The 18,505-nt window shown below is 34.6% G+C and overlaps 1 protein-coding gene across 7 annotated transcripts in view; it reads left to right on the top strand.

The window, feature by feature from the left end:
* The window catches only part of elfn1b (extracellular leucine-rich repeat and fibronectin type III domain containing 1b), a 136,574-nt gene that overhangs the window by 101,936 nt on the left and 16,133 nt on the right, over positions 1 to 18,505 (top strand). For 3 of the 7 annotated variants that reach the window (XM_048197808.1, XM_048197813.1, XM_048197814.1), the window contains exon 3: positions 11,603 to 11,717. The exons of the other annotated variants lie outside the window; for them this stretch is intronic. The gene's annotated coding sequence lies outside the window, so the exon portion shown is untranslated. The remainder of the gene's footprint in view (positions 1 to 11,602; positions 11,718 to 18,505) is intronic. 7 annotated transcript variants of the gene reach the window in all.

Below are 18,505 nucleotides of genomic sequence, written 5' to 3' on the forward strand. Positions count from 1 at the left end.
AAAATTCAGCTTTGCATCACAGGAATAAATTACATTTTAAAATATATGAAAACAGATATTTTAAATTGCCCTATTTTACTGTATTTTTGATCAAATAAATGCAGACTTGGTGAGCACATAATTTCTAATTCCACTTAAGAAATTAAAAAACAAGGATATTGTGACTAGAATACTTCTTAGTAGAAACTGAGTCAGGTTGGGGAAAAAAAGCACACAAACCGCCGACAGTGAAGTAAATATCTATGCTGTCTTCAAAAACCGACTAGATGAAGGCATCTAGACAGGATGTTAAGCAAACATTGAATTCAGACGTGTCTCGAAGACTTCCTACTGCCTGTGACGACAGAATATGTTTCAGATTAGATAGAGATGGAGAAACTGGAGTGAAAGGAACATTTAAAGGCAACAAAACAGTTATGAATCAGGTTTATATAGACCTCAGACTCCGACAATTTCTATTATGCTGGGCTGTGTTTGTTGTGCTGAAAGAGAGAGGACAAACAGATGCAATAAAACACAATTGTGCGTCTGTCAGTCTTAAGGTTAAGCCACGGCTCTGTGTTCCCTCACCTCTGTATGCAGCTAATAGGATTTAGAGGTTTGGGATTCATTCGCTTACAAAGCTTTGACTCCCTCAAGACAACATAATCCCTCCTTAGCACAGCTAATAGAAACCTAGCAAGAATTTACTCACCTCCGTCGAGGGGCGGATAGTTTGCCTGTCAATTTTTCATTCAAAAGTAAATACGATATATCAAAAGGTCCTGTTGAACACTGATGTCATGAGATGGGAAACAACAGGTCGGTTGCAATGGCTGTATGTTATTCAAGGGAACGATGGCTGCCCATATCAGTGAAGCCGCATAATGAGGGGGATCAGCTGCTGATAGATGTTTAAGCTTAAGGCTTAAGGTTTGCTTTGGCTCTATCCCAACATAAATCTATGCAGATCCAAGGGAAAAATACATCCAATATATCTAAAGCATTTACTTAAGTAAAGGGCTTAATTTGTGCAAGAACAAGATCCAGAACCTGTGGATTTGGATCTGGAAGCTGTTATTGCATCATTCTCACCCACTTCAGTTACATTTGAACAACAATAACTATGTTCTTTGCCAGTGTTTCATGAAAATAAAAGTAATAATGTTATCTATCAACCAAACTTAGAGTGTTTTCCATTTCCACTGAGTGCATTTACATGTTCGGTCGAAAACATAGATATCCGATTCCAAAATCAGCTCAATGTTGGAAAGAGAGTTTGAAATCACATATTTTTTTCTAATGTCAAAATGTGAACACACATGGACATGTTGAATAAGCCATGAGAATGATAGTAAAATTGTTCATATATAGAGCAAGATCATGGGCAAAAAGCATAGGTTTTGCTTAAAGGTGCCCTAGATTCAAAATTTGAATTTACCTAGGCATAGTTGAATAACAAGAGTTCAGTACATGGAAAAGACATACATTGAGTTTCAAAGTCCATTGCTTTCTCTTTCTTATGTAAATCTCATTTGTTTAAAAGACTTCCGGAAAACACGCGGATCTCAACATAACACCGACTGTTACGTAACAGCCGGGGTGTACGCCCCAATATTTGCATATGCCAGCCCATGTTCCCAACATTATGAAAGGCATTAGACAAGGGCAGCCAGTAACGTCTGGATCTGCACAGGTGATATTTGTAAATTGTCTATCTAAATGTTTCGTTAGCATGTTGCTAATGTACTGTTAAATGAGGTTAAAGTTACCATTGTTTATTACTGTATTCACGGAGACAAGAGCCGTCGCTATTTTCATTTTTAAACATTTGCAGTCTGTATAATTCATAAACACATCTTCATTCTTTATAAATCTCTCCAACAGTGTAGCATTAGCCGTTAGCCACAGAACATATAGCCTCAAACTCATAGAGAATCAAATATAAACATCAAAATAAATACTTTACTCACATAATTCGAAGCATACATACAGCATGCATGACGAACATCTTGTAAAGATCCATTTGAGGGTTATATTAACTGTGTGAACTTTGTAAATGTGCTGTAACATAATCGAAAGCTCGTGTGGCAGGGAGCACGCGAATTAAAGGGGTGGCGCGCTGAAAAAATCAGTGCATAGTTAATGATGCCCCAAAATAGGCAGTTAAAAAAATTAATTTAAAAAACTCTATGCGGTATTTTGAGCTGAAACTTCACAGACACATTCAGGGGACACCTTAGACTTATATTACATCTTGTGAAAAAGCATTCTTGGGCACCTTTAACCTGTTTACCTGATTAAAAAAGAAATACAGTTTAAAGCGTTTTAATGACCTACACATTAAACAATCTCAATCTCATGATAATAAGAATAAGGGCTACAGTGCATGTAAACATACACATTGCTTTACATTACATTAGCTGACAGAATTTAAAGCGTGTAGTTTTTGTAGAAATATATTTATTTAAATTTATATAATATTTATATAATTAAATTAAAATACTAAGTCTCTCATGCTCACCAAGGCTGCATTTATTTAATCTAAAATACAGTAAAATGCATTACAATTTAAATTTTAATAATTTAAAATAACAGTGTCTCATGATCCTTTATAATCATTATTATATGCTGATTTGGTGCTCAATAAATATTTATTATTATTATTATTATCAATGTTGAAAATGAATCATGTGACACTGAAGACTGGAGTAATGATCCTGAAAATACAGTTTTGCATGACAGGGAAAAAAAAAAAAAACTTTTTAAAATATATTCAAATAGAAAACAGTTATTTTAAATTGTAATATTACACATTATTATATTACACATTATTTCACAATATTACTGTTTTACTGTATTTATGATCAAATACATGCAGCATTGGTGAGCAGAAAAGACTCTTAAAAACATTTTAAAAAAATCATACAGATCCCAAACTCCCCAAACGGCAGTATATACACTGCCCAGCCAAAAAAAAAAAAAAAAGTAGGCAAATTTTAATAGGCAAATACTTAGGAATCTATGAATGGATCATTATTACAGTGATTATTATGTTTTTAGCATGTTATATGTTTGGCAACGGTTCTTTTAACCCTTAAAGATGGAGTGTGTAGCTTTTCATTTCTTAAACAACCATATGAAGACACATCATGGCCATATTCCAGGATGACAATGTCAAGATTCACCAGGGTTAAAATTGTGAAAGAATGGTTCAGAGAGCATGAAGAATAATTTTCACACATGAATTGGCACCTTGGAGTCCAGACCTTAATTTCATTGAAAGTCTTTGGAAATGCTGGAGGAGACTTTACAGAGTGCTCAACTCTTGCATTGTCAATACAAGATCTTGACCAAAAACTGATGCACCTCACTATGGAAATAATGTTTTGATGTTATTTCCATCATTTCCTATTTTATATTTTATATTATATATGCTGGCAAAATGAGTCGTCGGAATGCGCACGGGCTTACGAGCTACAGGCAAAACAAGTCAAAAATGTTGATTTTGGTCGAATTTGAGGTTTTCACAAAAATGAGTTCATTAAGCCCTCATTTAGCGATCCAAATGCTTCAAATAGCAACTAAACATCTAAAAGTATCTTTATTTGTATGTTTTCTTTGTCCATGAAAAATACAGTTTTTCTCTGCTCGCTTCTCCACTCGTGCTTCCTCATTAGTCCAAGATTGGAATCGTTTTAAAGCGCAGCATTCCAACTTTGTGAATATTCATAGCAAATTTTTTATGGCATGAGTCTGAACCAATGAAATGTGATTTTTAAACTCATGCTGATATAAACAAAACTATCTTACTTGCGCTGAAAGCCAGCACGATCCCGATATACACATATAAATAGAATTACAGTAATTCAAAATATTGAAAAAAAAAAAAGTTGAATATATATATTTTCCTATAGCTATTTGGTTTTGACGAGGTGTGTGCCAAATTAGGTGTTATTAACAAGGATTTTAAGGTATGGTTGCTAGGTGATTTTGTTTTGAAACCCTCAGAAAACTGTTACCTCGATTTTTCTCAAAATTGACTTTGCTGACTCTATCAACTTCAAATAGGTGTAGCTCAATCATACATCATTTTGAATGTTTAAAAGAGATTGTGAAAATAAATAAAATTTGCACACATTACACACACACATATATATATATTTGTCAATCTATCTCTACCTGTCAAAATGGGTGGTCTTGGCCAGGATAAGGACTTTTGATAGGACTTTTAGCACTTGTATTTCATTCAAACGGAAAAACGAGATTTTTACTGTTTTTACATTTGTACACTCCAGCATTCTTCTCCACTCTTGAGGTCTAGCCTTGACTTTTATCTGCATGACGTACGCACTTTCTTTGAGATGTGAATTGCAGTGCCAAAAATACTCAGGACTTGGTGTGAGACCTGGAAGCAGGGTCAAGAAGGAGACCCTCTGTTCAGGAGTAGAAACAAATATTAAACTGAGCTTATTCCCTGCGTTCCTAACAGGTGGTGGATTGTGCCCTCAGATCACGCTGTGCTGTACGAAAGCCTTAAGCACAGCACAGCGGACGGCATCTCTCCTCATCTATTCAGCTCATGTATTTACTGCTGAATTTGCTGTAATTATGTTCTCACGATGTTGGCAGTGAGGTCATGGGTATAGTTTGAATAGCAGCATTAGGATGGACAATATCACATTGAGACTAACACAAAGATTAACCCATGAGGTCTCTGCCCAGAGCACTATAACAATAAAAGTGTAAAAAGAAATAATAGCATTGTTATGGCCTGCGTTGTGTGGTTGCTCAAGCAGGCAATAATAATAACAGAAGATAAAGAAATCCAATATAAAAACCCAAAACCATAACAGCCTGAGAGGAGTCAAATTACACTCAACAAGAAAACAAAATAAATAAAAACACACAAAAAGGTGAAAATATATTACACAATGTACCACAGGGAGGAAAAAAGAGAAACTAACAGGCACAAGATCAAGAGGAGATCATAACCTGACATCAGATACTTCAACAACACAAACACTAAGCTTCATACTGCTGCTTAGAATTACTGGATCAAACAATGTAATATTCAAATAATATTATGTTATTTTAAAAATCAAACAGAATGTTTAAACACAAAAATGGAATGTTCAACTGAGATTATTCATTATATTATTAATATCCATGATATTTATGCTACATTTAGGGTTAGTAAGTTTTTGAAAGAAGCTGCATTTATTTGATTAAAAATACAGTAATATTGTGAAATATTATTACAATTTAAAGTTACACCTTTTAATATATTTCTAAATGTAATTTATTCCTCTGATGCAAAGCTGCATTTTCAGTCTTCAGTGTCACATGATCCTTCAGAAACTTGCTACTATTATTAAACATTTACTACTATTTTTAATGTTGAAAAAAGTTGTTCTGCTTAATATTTTTGTGAAAACAGTGATAAATTATTTTCAGCAATCTTTGATGAATAATACAATGATTTTTTTTGTAACAATGTGAAAGGTCTTCACTGTCACTTTTGATCAATTAAATGCATCCTTGCATACTTTCAGAAAATATATGTACATTTTACTGCCCCCAAATGTTTGACCAGTAGTGTATACATATCCATTATATTATTATTAACTCTTTTTCTGCCATTGACAGAATTTTCCGTAATTTATGTTTTCACTGTTATACGGTAGGGGGCGCTATTAATCATCTCCTGAAAGAGTCCAGAATCTCTGGATCAAAACACAGGTGAAGAAGAAGCAGAAACAAGTGATAGAAGCAATGCTTATGCAAAAGCATAATAAAACAGCATATAAATTAAAACTAACATTACAAAATGAAATGTCGACCCAGGTTGAGCTATAGGACTGTGAAGCTTTAGGGGTGTTGATGGACAAGATCTACTCCATCTGTTTTGATCATCTTTCTGAATCCGATTTTGGACATAGTCTTTGACAAAAACGTGATTTTCAGCTTTTTGTTCAAAATGTTACTTTTTTTGAAACTTACCCACATTGTTCTTACACACGTTCTTACACGCTAAAATTGTCATTTTAAATTATTTATTTATTTATTTTTGATCAGAGGCTCTGCTTCTACTTTTGACATATTGCATGTTCAGATATTCATAGGAAAAATATTCAGAGGGCCATAAAAGTTTTGTGAAAATTATCAAAAATGCTTGCGCTGGCTGGATACTTTTTTCAACAACGCTGGTGGGGAAAGAGTTAATATTCAGCATTAATGGGGTGGTTGATTATGATTTCACTTTTTTAACTTTAGTTAGTGTGTAATGTTGCTGTATGAGCATAAAAAAACATCTGCAAAGTTACGACAAAGTTTAACGCTGGATTTGCCCAAAAGATTAACATGACGGCACATGAATCGACTCTACAGCAGCTACATACATTTATCCACTAACCTTCAGAAACATCCAGTTTCATTCTAAAAGTTGTAACTTCTTCCTGAGTCTCTCCATCAGTGTTCGAATCCGGTTTGAACAATGTAAGGCTGAACACCGTTACTGACATTCATCATTTTGCCTGCGTGAGATTCTCCAGCTTTGTTGTTGTTGAGCAACCGAAGTGTAAAAATCTTCACAAAATTTTCTAACTTTTAGTGTGACTTCAGAAGACCCCCCCCCCTTCATTTAAATAACAGACGTTTCATTTAAATGTCCCCCTCAGCTGTCTCTGCATTTTTCTTTATTAAAACACGCCCTTTTAAAACTTCTAAGCTTTAAAAAGTCTAACACAGCAAAGAACTGAAATGAAGGGCATTAAAGAGACAGCCTGCATGTGTTTGTGCATGTGATTTTACAAAACCCTCATCTATTCTTTGCACATCCTTTTATCTTGTCAGTTAGCCTCTCATCTTTTATACACATTCTCATCTGGCTTGTGATGCTGAGCAGCTAAATGGTGAATGTCACGATGACCAGGTGTCAAGAGCATGGCAGACCCCAGAGGAAAAGGGGAGGGGGTTGATACCATCTGTGTCTTGAGCTGGTTGGTTAATTCCTTCTATGCTTATGTGAGAAATCCTTTCATTTGCAGGTTTTGTGCATGTATATAAAGAGAGATACTGTCAGCTCTTATGCTTTAGATGTGTGTCTTTGAGTAAAAATGAAAAGAGGAAGAGAAGATTTGAAAGGAAGACGTTTGAGCACTTCTTCTTAAACCTTGACGTTTTGTACTTGTCCTTTTAGAACATGTTTGGTCCTTGTTCCTAAGAGCAGTATTCCTCAGTCTCTCAGTGTCACGGTAAACATAATGGATTCATTAGACGGCTGAGGATAAAGGACTGTGTTTTTTTCTTATTAGGGTTCTTAAATAACATACATGTTCCTCCATCTTCCTAAAATGTGTGAACGCAAAGATGTCTCGCTGAAAGAGTTTAAATAGACTTTCTGAAATAAATGTGAGCTCTTGCTTGTGCAAAACATGCTGCCAAGCCAAATTAATTTTAACATGCTATTTTTTCTGTGTGGCTTCATGAAAAGTCAGGCTTTATAATATTTAGACTTAATTAATTACTATTTTGGTCTGTCTGAGTTGAATTAACACTCATTAAACAGTTTTTGTTCATATTTTTGTGCTCATTTAAAATGAACATATTTATATTTCATTCATTTTTTATACACTACTGTTCACAAATATATTTTTTTAAAGAAATAATACTTTCATTCAGAAAGGACACATTAACTTGATCAGTGAAGATTCATATTTCAAATAAATGCTGTTCTTTTGAACTTTATATTAATCAAAGAATACTGAAAAAAGAATCACAGTTTCCACAGAAATCTTAAGCACCACAAACGTTTTCAAAATTGATAATAATGAGAAATGTTTCTTGAGCAGCAAATCAGAATATTAGAATGATTTCTTAAGGATCATGTGACACTGAAGACTGGAGTAATGATGCTGAAAACTTAAAATTTAAATTGTGATAATATTTCACAATATTACTGTTATTTTTGATCAAATTAATGCTGCCTTGGTGAGCATTAAAGACTTTTTTCAAAAATGTGAAAAAATCTTACCGATGTATATAACTATTTTTACAGTGCTCACTATCATATTTTTGTTATTGCTTTATCAATAACTGTGCTCCGTAGATATCCTGAACACAGGGGAAAAAACTATAGGTCACACTTTTTGTTTAGGGTCCAATTCTCACTATTAACTATCTATTAACTATGACTTTTGTCTCAATAAACTCCTAATTACTGCTTATTAATAGTTAGCAATGTAGTTGTTAAAATTAGGTAGGATTAAAGGGTTAGTTCACCCAAAAATGAAAATGTCTGTCATTAATTACTCACCCTCATGTCGTTCCACACCCGTAAGACCTTCGTTAATCTTTGGAACACAAATTAAGATATTTTTGATAAAATCTGATGGCTCAGTGAGGCCTGCATTGCCAGCAAGATCATTAACACTTTTAATGCCCAGAAAGCTACTAAAGACATTTAAAACAGTTCATGTGACTACAGTAGTTCAACCTTAATGTTATAAAGCGACGAGAATACATTATGTGCGCCAAAAAAACAAAATAATGACTTTATGACAATATAGTGATGGGCGATTTCAAAATACTGCTTCATGAAGCTTTACGAATCTTTTGTTTCGAATCAGGGATTTGGAGCACCAAAGTCACGTGATTTCAGTAAACGAGGCTTCATTATGTGATAAGTGTTTCGAAATTTCAATGGTTCACCACTGGGTGGCGTGACTTTGGCAGTTTGATAGGCACTCAGAACCACTGATTCGAAACAAAAGATTTATAAAGCTTCGAAGCTTCATGAAGCAGTGTTTTGAAATCGCCTATCACTAGATATTGTTGAATAAAGTCGTTATTTTGTTTTTTTGGTGCACAAAAATTATTCTCATTGCTTCATAACATTAAGATTGAATCACTGTAGTCACATGAACTGTTTTAAATACAGTGGGTACGGAAAGTATTCAGACCCCCTTAAATTTTTCACTCTTTGTTATATTGCAGCCATTTGCTAAAATCATTTAAGTTCATTTTTTTTCCCTCATTAATGTACACACAGCACACCATATTAACAGAAAAACACAGAATTGTTGACATTTTTGCAGATTTATTAAAAAAGAAAAACTGAAATATCACATGGTCCTAAGTATTCAGACCCTTTGCTCAGTATTTAGTAGAAGCACCCTTTTGATCTAATACAGCCATGAGTCTTTTTGGGAAAGATGCAACAAGTTTTTCACACCTGGATTTGGGGATCCTCTGCCATTCCTCCTTGCAGATCCTCTCCAGTTCTGTCAGGTTGGATGGTAAACGTTGGTCTCTCCAGAGATGCTCAATTGGGTTTAAGTCAGGGCTCTGGCTGGGCCATTCAAAAACATTCACGGAGTTGTTGTGAAGCCACTCCTTCGTTGTTTAGCTGTGTGCTTAGGGTCATTGTCTTGTTGGAAGGTAAACCTTCGGCCCAGTCTGAGGTCCTGAGCACTCTGGAGAAGGTTTTCGTCCAGGATATCCCTGTACTTGGCCGCATTCATCTTTCCCTCGATTGCAACCAGTCGTCCTGTCCCTGCAACTGAAAAACACCCCCACAGCATGATGCTGCCACCACCATGCTTCACTGTTAGGACTGTATTGGACAGGTGATGAGCAGTGCCTGGTTTTCTCCACACATACCGCTTAGAATTAAGGCCAAAAAGTTCTATCTTGGTCTCATCAGACCAGAGAATCTTATTTCTCACCATCTTGGCAAACTCCATGCGGGCTTTCATGTGTCTTGCACTGAGGAGAGGCTTCCATCGGGCCACTCTGCCATAAAGCCCCGACTGGTGGAGGGCTGCAGTGATGGTTGACTTTCTACAACTTTCTACGACTGCCTCTCTGGAGCTCAGCCACAGTGATCTTTGGGTTCTTCTTTACCTCTCTCACCAAGGCTCTTCTCCCCCGATAGCTCAGTTTGGCCGGACGGCCAGCTCTAGGAAGGGTTCTGGTCGTCCCAAACATCTTCCATTTAAGGATTATGGAGGCCACTGTGCTCTTAGGAACCTAAAGTGCAGCAGGAATTTTTTTGTAACCTTGGCCAGATCTGTGCCTTGCCACAATTCTGTCTCTGAGCTCTTCAGGCAGTTCCTTTAACCTCATGATTCTCATTTGCTCTGACATGCACTGTGAGCTGTAAGGTCTTATATAGACAGGTGATTATCCAATCAGCATAATCAAACACAGCTGGACTCAAATGAAGGTGTAGAACCATCTCAAGGATTATCAGAAGAAATGGACAGCACCTGAGTTAAATATATGAGTGTCACAGCAAAGGTCTGAATACTTAGGACCATGTGATGTTTCAGTTTTTCTTTTTTAATAAATCTGCAAAAATGTTAACAATTCTGTGTTTTTCTGTCAATATGGGGTGCTGTGTGTACATTAAGGAGGAAAAAAAAATGAACTTAAATGATTTTAGCAAATGGCTGCAATATAGAGTGAAAGAAAGAGTGAAAAATTTCAGGGGGTCTGAATACTATCCATACCCACTGTACATCTTAGTAGCTTTTTGGGCAGTGTTAATTGAAGGTGTTAATTGTCTTGCTGGCAATGCAGGCCTCACTGAGCCATCTTTATCAAAAATATCTTAATTTGTGTTCCGAAGATGAACGAAGGTGTGGAACAACATGAGGGTGAGTAATTAATTTCATTTTTGGGTGAACTAACCCTTTAATCCTACCTAAACTTAACAACTACATTGCTAACTATTAATAAGCTGTAATTAGGAGTTTATTGAGGCAAAAGTCATAGTTAATAGTTAGCTAATAGTGAGAATTGAACCCTAAACTAAAGTGTTACCAAGCTATTTATTGTCTAACAACTTATTACACTTAAAAACATAATATTAATCTGTCTGAGATAGTGGAGAGATAAAAAGCTAGGGGAGAGAGAAAACAATGTTTGTGAGTGCAATGCATCTTTAACACTTTTTTTTATTAGGCAGCAAACACATTATCTGTATAATTCACATCCCACTTTTGAAAAGTGAGAAAAAAAGATTTTAGAGACAATGAGCATCCAACATGCATCTACAATCCTTGTGTTTATTTATGAAATACTTTGGTTAATTTGATGTTTTCAGATACCAATAAGAATAAGTTCAACACATTGTTTTATGTTTATATATTGATTCTGTAGAATTAAGCAGATTTTCTCCTCAAAACAGCACAGTAAATATGAAGAAAATCCGTCTGGGCCTATCAATGCAGACAGCAAGAATACAGACGGTATTAACAGACAGCAAATGCAGTCAGCTTGTAACAACAGTTGAGATTTACACAAAAGCCAAATTACAGCAAGCATTCATATCCTTCAGTAAATATATCCACACTGCCAAAACATTGAGCGGTAAGCTACGCTACTCTCTCCTGCGCGCAAACACAATTTAACTCTGTACCTCTACTGCAGCGTTTCCTACTGATTATCTTCTTCAAACGCTAATACTGTATTCTGAGACAGCATCTTTATACACATCCTTAAACTGTCAAACACAAACTTTTAATATACACTTATGCATGCTGTCTAAAGTCTCCATGATAAAACAAACACACACACTTTCTTACTCATTATAGGTAATGTATTCTGCTTTAATTAGATGCTGACGGGGGGGAGCTGCCATCACTGTGAGGTCCAGCTGAGAAAGAGTCAGTGGGGAATCTAAACAGCATCAGCATGCAATATCAGCACACACCAAGAAAACTTTACTTCAGGTATTACGCAGCGCCCTAAACACGCTCCACTCAACATTATAAAATGCATTGTTCCGGCTCTCAACTCTGATTGAATGTGTTGAGAGAAATAGAGGGTTCATTCAGGCTGTGCAAATATGATTGTTTTCCATGTTTATTAGCGACGTGCAAAGTGCAACAAAGTTTTCTTCCAATTCACCCTGAGATTTATTTTTATAAAGCTTCAATATGGCTGATAAACTAAAATTCAGTGGAATCCATAAATGATAACTCAAAATAATGTGGCTTGTTGTGGAGAGGTGTGCTACTTTAAAATATTTTCAGCTGATTAAACTTAGAAATGAAAGTTCACCTGCTGCCTTAAAAATGTGAGCGAACTCAACTGAACATAAGTTGAAGCTAACCTTTCATCTCACAAATAGTCAAGACAATTGATTCATTTATGTTTAATCTTTGAACTCAAGTTTATAAGTTTTTAAAAATTAAACTTAAAGTAATCCATTGTCTTGACTGTTTGTGAGTTGAAACAAAGGTTATCTTCAAGTTGAGTTAACTTATGTTTAGTTGAGTTCACTCACATTTTTAAGGCACCGGTTGAACTTTCATTTCTTAGTTTAACCAGCTGAAAATGTTTTACAGGGAATCGAGCCATATCACATTAAAAAAGAATTGTTGGTTTAACTTAAAAAAGTAAGTTACCTGGTTGCCTTAAAATTTCATTTAAATTAAAAATTTGAGTTAATACAATGAAGGCAATTGGTTTAATCAACAGAAACTCTAAATATTAATGATCTAAGTTGATTTAACAAAAGAAAAAATGTTGTGATAACAAATCATGAAAATAATTTTTTTACAGTGTACAAACCAAAAAAGTAAACACTGTAACCAAAAGGGCACTCTGTATCTGGTAAATTTGTGCCCACTGGAAGGGTATCTAAATATTAATAGCACAGAATAGTTCGAAATCAAGGGTCCAAGGATTTTGACTGGCGTTCTCAGCGTTGTCAAAATAAAAGTCCCACTTTTGTCACACCGGCCTAACAGAAAAACATATTGGCCAATGCGATATGTAAAAAAATACCAAATATCGGCCAATATATCGGTCGACCACTAATCACAACCACTGAAAACACCTTAGCAACCATAACACCCTACCTGCATAGCTACTGCATACATGACTGTTGTTATTGTTAACTAAAACTATTAAATATTGGTTTTTGGTAATTGAAAAAAAAACTTAAACTTTAAAAACTTCAATGAAAATTGCCTTGACACCAAGTACTAAAATTGTTAAAACTAAAACTGAAATAGAAAGTAATTAAAATGTATTTAAAAAATGTATAAAAATGACAAAATCACAAAATTACTAAAACAAAACTAAAATTAAAGAGAAAACCGAAAATATAAAAATAAAAGCTAATTCAAAATATTAATAAATATAATAATATAGAAATTATACTAAAATAACAATGTTAAAAGGTAGCAAAAAATACAAATTATAAAAAAAAAAAAAGAATTATAAAAAATTAGGGCTGTCAAACGATTAATCACGATTAATCGCATACAAAATAAAAGTTTGAGTTTGCCTAATATATGTGGATGTACTGTGTGTAATTATTATGTATATATAAATACAAACACATCCATGTATATATTTGAGAAATATTTACAAGCATATGTATTTATATATTTTTTTATATAATTTATATTATATATAAATAAATTTTTTGTACATAAATAACATATTTCTCTTTAATATATACATTAATTTGTGTGTATTTATATATACATATTATTTACACACATTACTCACACATATATTATGCAAACTCAAACTTTTATTTTGTATGCGATTAATCGCAATTAATCGTTTGACAGCCCTATAAAAAATATATTATAAAATACTAGCTCAGTTTCACACATCTTCAAATATTAATCAGATTCCCCTGCCTTGCAGCTTCAGTTACCCATTTGTAGCAGGATGTTTTTGAAATGTAATAGTACTAGTTTTTTTCCTGTGTTCATGATCTGTACTCTGCAAAAGCAATGGAACAGATTTCTGGAGTGTGAAGGAACGTCATTAAGCATCAAAATTTCCCAGGGCCAAATTCATATGCTTAAGCACCCTCACTCTCACACAGATTCACAAACACATCTACAATGAAGTGACGCTTTAATCCAGTGCGCTTCACATCACTAATCTGCAGGGCAATACATGCTACATATTAATGAATCAGACAACATTTACACAATATTTGACTTCACGTGAAGTGAAACAATCTGCCCTACATAGTACATCATCCGTGTTAATTAATGCAAATTTATAAATAAATGACATATTGCACATTGCATACTGAGAATTGCAAAAGACAACAACACGCATTTATTACCAATCCAAAAATATTACAGCATAGCAAGTAAATGATGACAAATTTCAGAACTATCTCTTTGATGTTGTATGGCAAGTCTTTAGCGCTCTGTGCAGAGGGAATCCTTGGTGGTCTCATCAGGGAAGATCTTTGGTCTTGCGCAATCTTCACTTTATATGTCATGGCTTCTGTTTCCCCCTCTCTTGTTCCAGGATAAACTCTATATCAATGGCTGCCAAGTTCAAAAATAGCTCCATGCTGTGGAAAGACGTGCAAATTTATGCAGCTTTCTCAAAGTTGGCAGTGAAAAGACCTGACACTTTCACTCTGAGCCAATGTACAGTCTAATCTCCTAGTATGAGCGCATAACCACACCACACACGGCATTACAGACGAAAGCACAGAAAAAAAACATTCACACCCAAATAATGGCAGTTATTCTCACAATGACGTTCTTCATCTTCAGCATGAGAAAAGCATGCATCTTAAAGTCAACAATTACAATGGAGTGAAGCATCAAGCCACCTCCAATGCAGTGTTGTGTGCAGCAGGTCAATTGGTTTTTTTTTATTTATTTTTGAGCAATTTCATCTTTGACCCTGAAAGCACAGCAAATGAATATCAGACAAGCCACATTACATGGGTGGTGCTGCATAAAAATCAGAAGATGGAAGAGAGACTGATCTTGTGCTTAGGTAGATGCATGAAGTTTTACCAGACAGAGAGCGACCAAAGTTCATCTCCTATCTTTTTGGGTAATCATTACAAAAATGTTATTTCTTGGACAAAATGAGATGAAAATAAATGCAGCATACTGTGTGAAAAGGTGACTCTAAGAAGAATTTTTGGGTGAACTAACCCTTTAGGGTACTTTTTTAACATTAAAAATGCATTTTTTTTGCTGTAAAAAAATAAATAATAGCCATTTTCCGCTCTTCGCCATTTCCACAAGGGTGTTGCACAAAGGATTTGATTTGTAAATCCATAACTTGTCTTGTACTTTTTCTTTGTCAAGTTACATTATAAGTGAAATCAAAATCAAAAACTATTTCACACTTATTCCCATTCCAAAAAACATGAATTCTAGCCTTTTCCATGGTCAACAGACTGTCAAGCACCAACCTTTTCTTCTTATTCTTCTTCAAAAAACTGTTACATATACATAACACATATAAAAGTACTCAAAGTCATGTGATACAATACAAATAACACAAAATATACATTTATCGAAATAAAGAAATACTTTCCAAAACAAAATGAAATTTGTACAAAATACAGCAGCGCTTGTCAATAAGGATCGCCCAGAGTAAGCGTGAATAACTCTCAGTCACAGGACAACTGAACTGTGCAACACTGTCACTGTCCCGATCGAGTCAGTGCTACATCTTAGCAGTGATGGGAATAACGGCATTATAAATAAACAGCATTACTAACGCAGTTACTTTTTTCAGTAACGAGTAATCAAACAAATGACTTTTTCTCCCATTATAACGCCGTTACCGTTACTGACAAAAAAATGCCACGTTACTATAATTTAACTCACTGAAGCGGTTTTCATCAGAGTATAGGCTCTCTCTCAGCCATAGGACCTGCAAAGTTTTTTTTTCTGGTGTGTGTTGTGGTTAGTCATACTCAAATATAATTTTAAACTGATAATAATGTTCGATGCTCTGTCTGTGTGTGTCTGTGAGCATGTGAGCGGAGCGCGAGCTCAAACCAGAATACCCTTTGTGACATGTTGGATCGAAAATATGTGAAATAAGTCTTTTCTAGTCGACTAGTAATTGTTCGTTTAAGCCATTAGTTGACTAATCACATTTATATTAATTTAATTTCTTAAATACTGGAGAGAATAAACCATAATAATGAGCGTTTACATAATATAGGCTATATAGAACTCAAGCCCACGCATAAAGCTTGCCATAAAGAACCGGCAAAAGTAATGATTATAAATGTGACAAAAACAGTAAGGAGACATTTTAATTGTTTCTTAATAAAGTAATGTTTTCTGAATCAGTGTCGGCTGCAAATATGAAGCTGACATTGCTGACTCTCATCATCTGCTCATAATGGGCGCGCCTAGAGAAAGAATGCACATTTTATTATCAGAGTAGCCTATTTCTTTTCAGTTTTAATTATTTCGTTTTTGTTAAAGTAGATATTTCAAGCTTTCTATAGATATTTTTCTCATGTCTGCGAGGCAAGCAGCCGCCCGCGCATCCATGTCGGGATTAAATTGCCTGCTATATTTGCTTCTTATTTATTAAGTCCAAGAAATTGGTTGATGAAACATTGATTAAAATTAAGATACAATTTTTACAAAACGAAATTCACTTTAAAGAAAGATTTTCTACAAAACAAAATTTAATGAAGTGGTCAAAATCATGTCTGACCCACTCCATCTCCCGATATATTGCACATCTTATGATGCATCTTACTCATGCTGTTCACTTTTCACAATCAAGTAAATAAATTTAAAACATAACAGGACTATTTAAACAAATATGAAACTGTAGCCTATCTTTAGTGGCTACCAACACGTATTGTACAGTACAGAGAAATTTCATGAAATTTCGAGCGGATCATGAGTCACGAGTCGGATCAAGAATAATTTATTCTTAGACTTATATTTAATATTGGGAGCATTCAAGTTATTTGACTTTTTTTTCTTAAGTAACGCAGCAGTTACTTTCCCTGGTAATTAGTTACTTTTATAATGATGTAACTCAGTTACTAACTCCGTTACTATTTGTGAGAAGTAACTAGTAACTATAACTAATTACTTTTTTAAAGTAACGTGCCCAACACTGCATCTTAGGCAAAAGTTTCTCCTTTGAATGTGGTTTTAATCCTTGCAAATTTAAATATTTAACTGCAAACATCCATAGCGCATGCCCGGAAAACTACGCCTCAGACGGCGTGCAAATACTGAATGAAGTTGTCTTTCGCTTCTTCTAATTCACACAAAATTATATCAAAATGCTTGTCTTGATGAGTATCCTTGTAAACATAGTCTGTTATGTCTTAAATTAACGTAAACAGCTGAGAAATAAAATGCCTGTGTAACAGTGTATTGGATCAGTGCAGCTCTTAAGCCTAATATTCCTGCTGCGCTGCTGTCTGCCTTTTAATGTTAATCAAACAACAAAAGACTAAAAATAAATCACTCATTACTCTTGACAAAATAACTTTTGTAACTTTAATAAGGATTAATATGTATTTAATTTATACAGTGAAGAATATGCAGTATTATTTTACATTTGTTTACTTTCTGTACCTGAAAACTGCTGTTAAACCTAACTAAAAAGCACTGTTTCAAGTTCTGTTGTATTTATGTAGGCCTGCTGAATGTTAGAAATTAATTGATGATGCAGCAGTTAACTAGCTAGTATAACTTAATGCATGCGTTTTTGAACTTTGCTAATTTAAAACATGATCAAAACACTCTCTATTTTAATGACACAACTTCAAACATGAGAGCAAGTGACAAATATCGGTATTGGCCAATAATTGTTTGTTAAAGGTGCTCTATATAAGAATGACAGCTAGTGGTTGAAATGGGTACTGCAGTCCAAATTCAAAATATTTGACTCAACGCTCTCACGGGTTGCCAATTCGAAGACACGCAACAGGACCGAGTTCAATTGACACTGGAAGGCGAGGAGACTTACACACTATAAGATTGTTAGTTGATTTATTTATTTATTTATGAGTTGATATCGCATTTTAATATACTCCTGTTCATAGAGATTTTTAGATGGATGTTGAGGCTTTTTAGGTCGGGTAGAATCTGCAATCTCTGACCCAGTTTGCTCGCTGGCTTTCATGGCTGCAATTCGCTGCATGTGTTTTCCGCCAACTGGCAACCCGGGGTGGCGAAATACTATTGGGTAAATTGTCAATGTGCGGTCTTGCACAGACCGAAACAAAAACAGAAATTCCAACACGGAACGCACATTTCAAAGTAAAATTGAAATTTGGCTGTAGCAATGGTTTTCAGAGAAACGAGTATGTGAACTCAGCATGTTTAATAAATATCTGCAAACATATTATGTTATTTTTATGTTTTGGTACAGTCAAAAACTTACATAGAGCACCTTTAACATCTGTATAGACCAAAAAGTGCATTCCTAGTCTTTACTGTCATGATTAATTTAATAAATCCTTGCTGAATAAAAGTATTCATTTCTTACCATTAACTTTTAAACAGTAGTGTAAATGTCAGTAATTAAACTAAATGAATAGAAAAGTATCTTGTATATTCTGGTTTAAATTTAACAAGTACCATTGATTCTAAAATGACCTTCTTCTGTTCTAAGCTCAGATGTCTTACCGTTCTCGTGTGCTTGTACTATTGTGTATAATTCCCACTTTCTCGCTACCTAGCAACCTTGTAAAATCACCCTTCCATGACGCTTTTCATGTGGAGGTCAAAGAGAG

Source organism: Megalobrama amblycephala, linkage group LG7 (assembly GCF_018812025.1).
Source record: "Megalobrama amblycephala isolate DHTTF-2021 linkage group LG7, ASM1881202v1, whole genome shotgun sequence".
NCBI lineage: Eukaryota > Metazoa > Chordata > Actinopteri > Cypriniformes > Xenocyprididae > Megalobrama > Megalobrama amblycephala.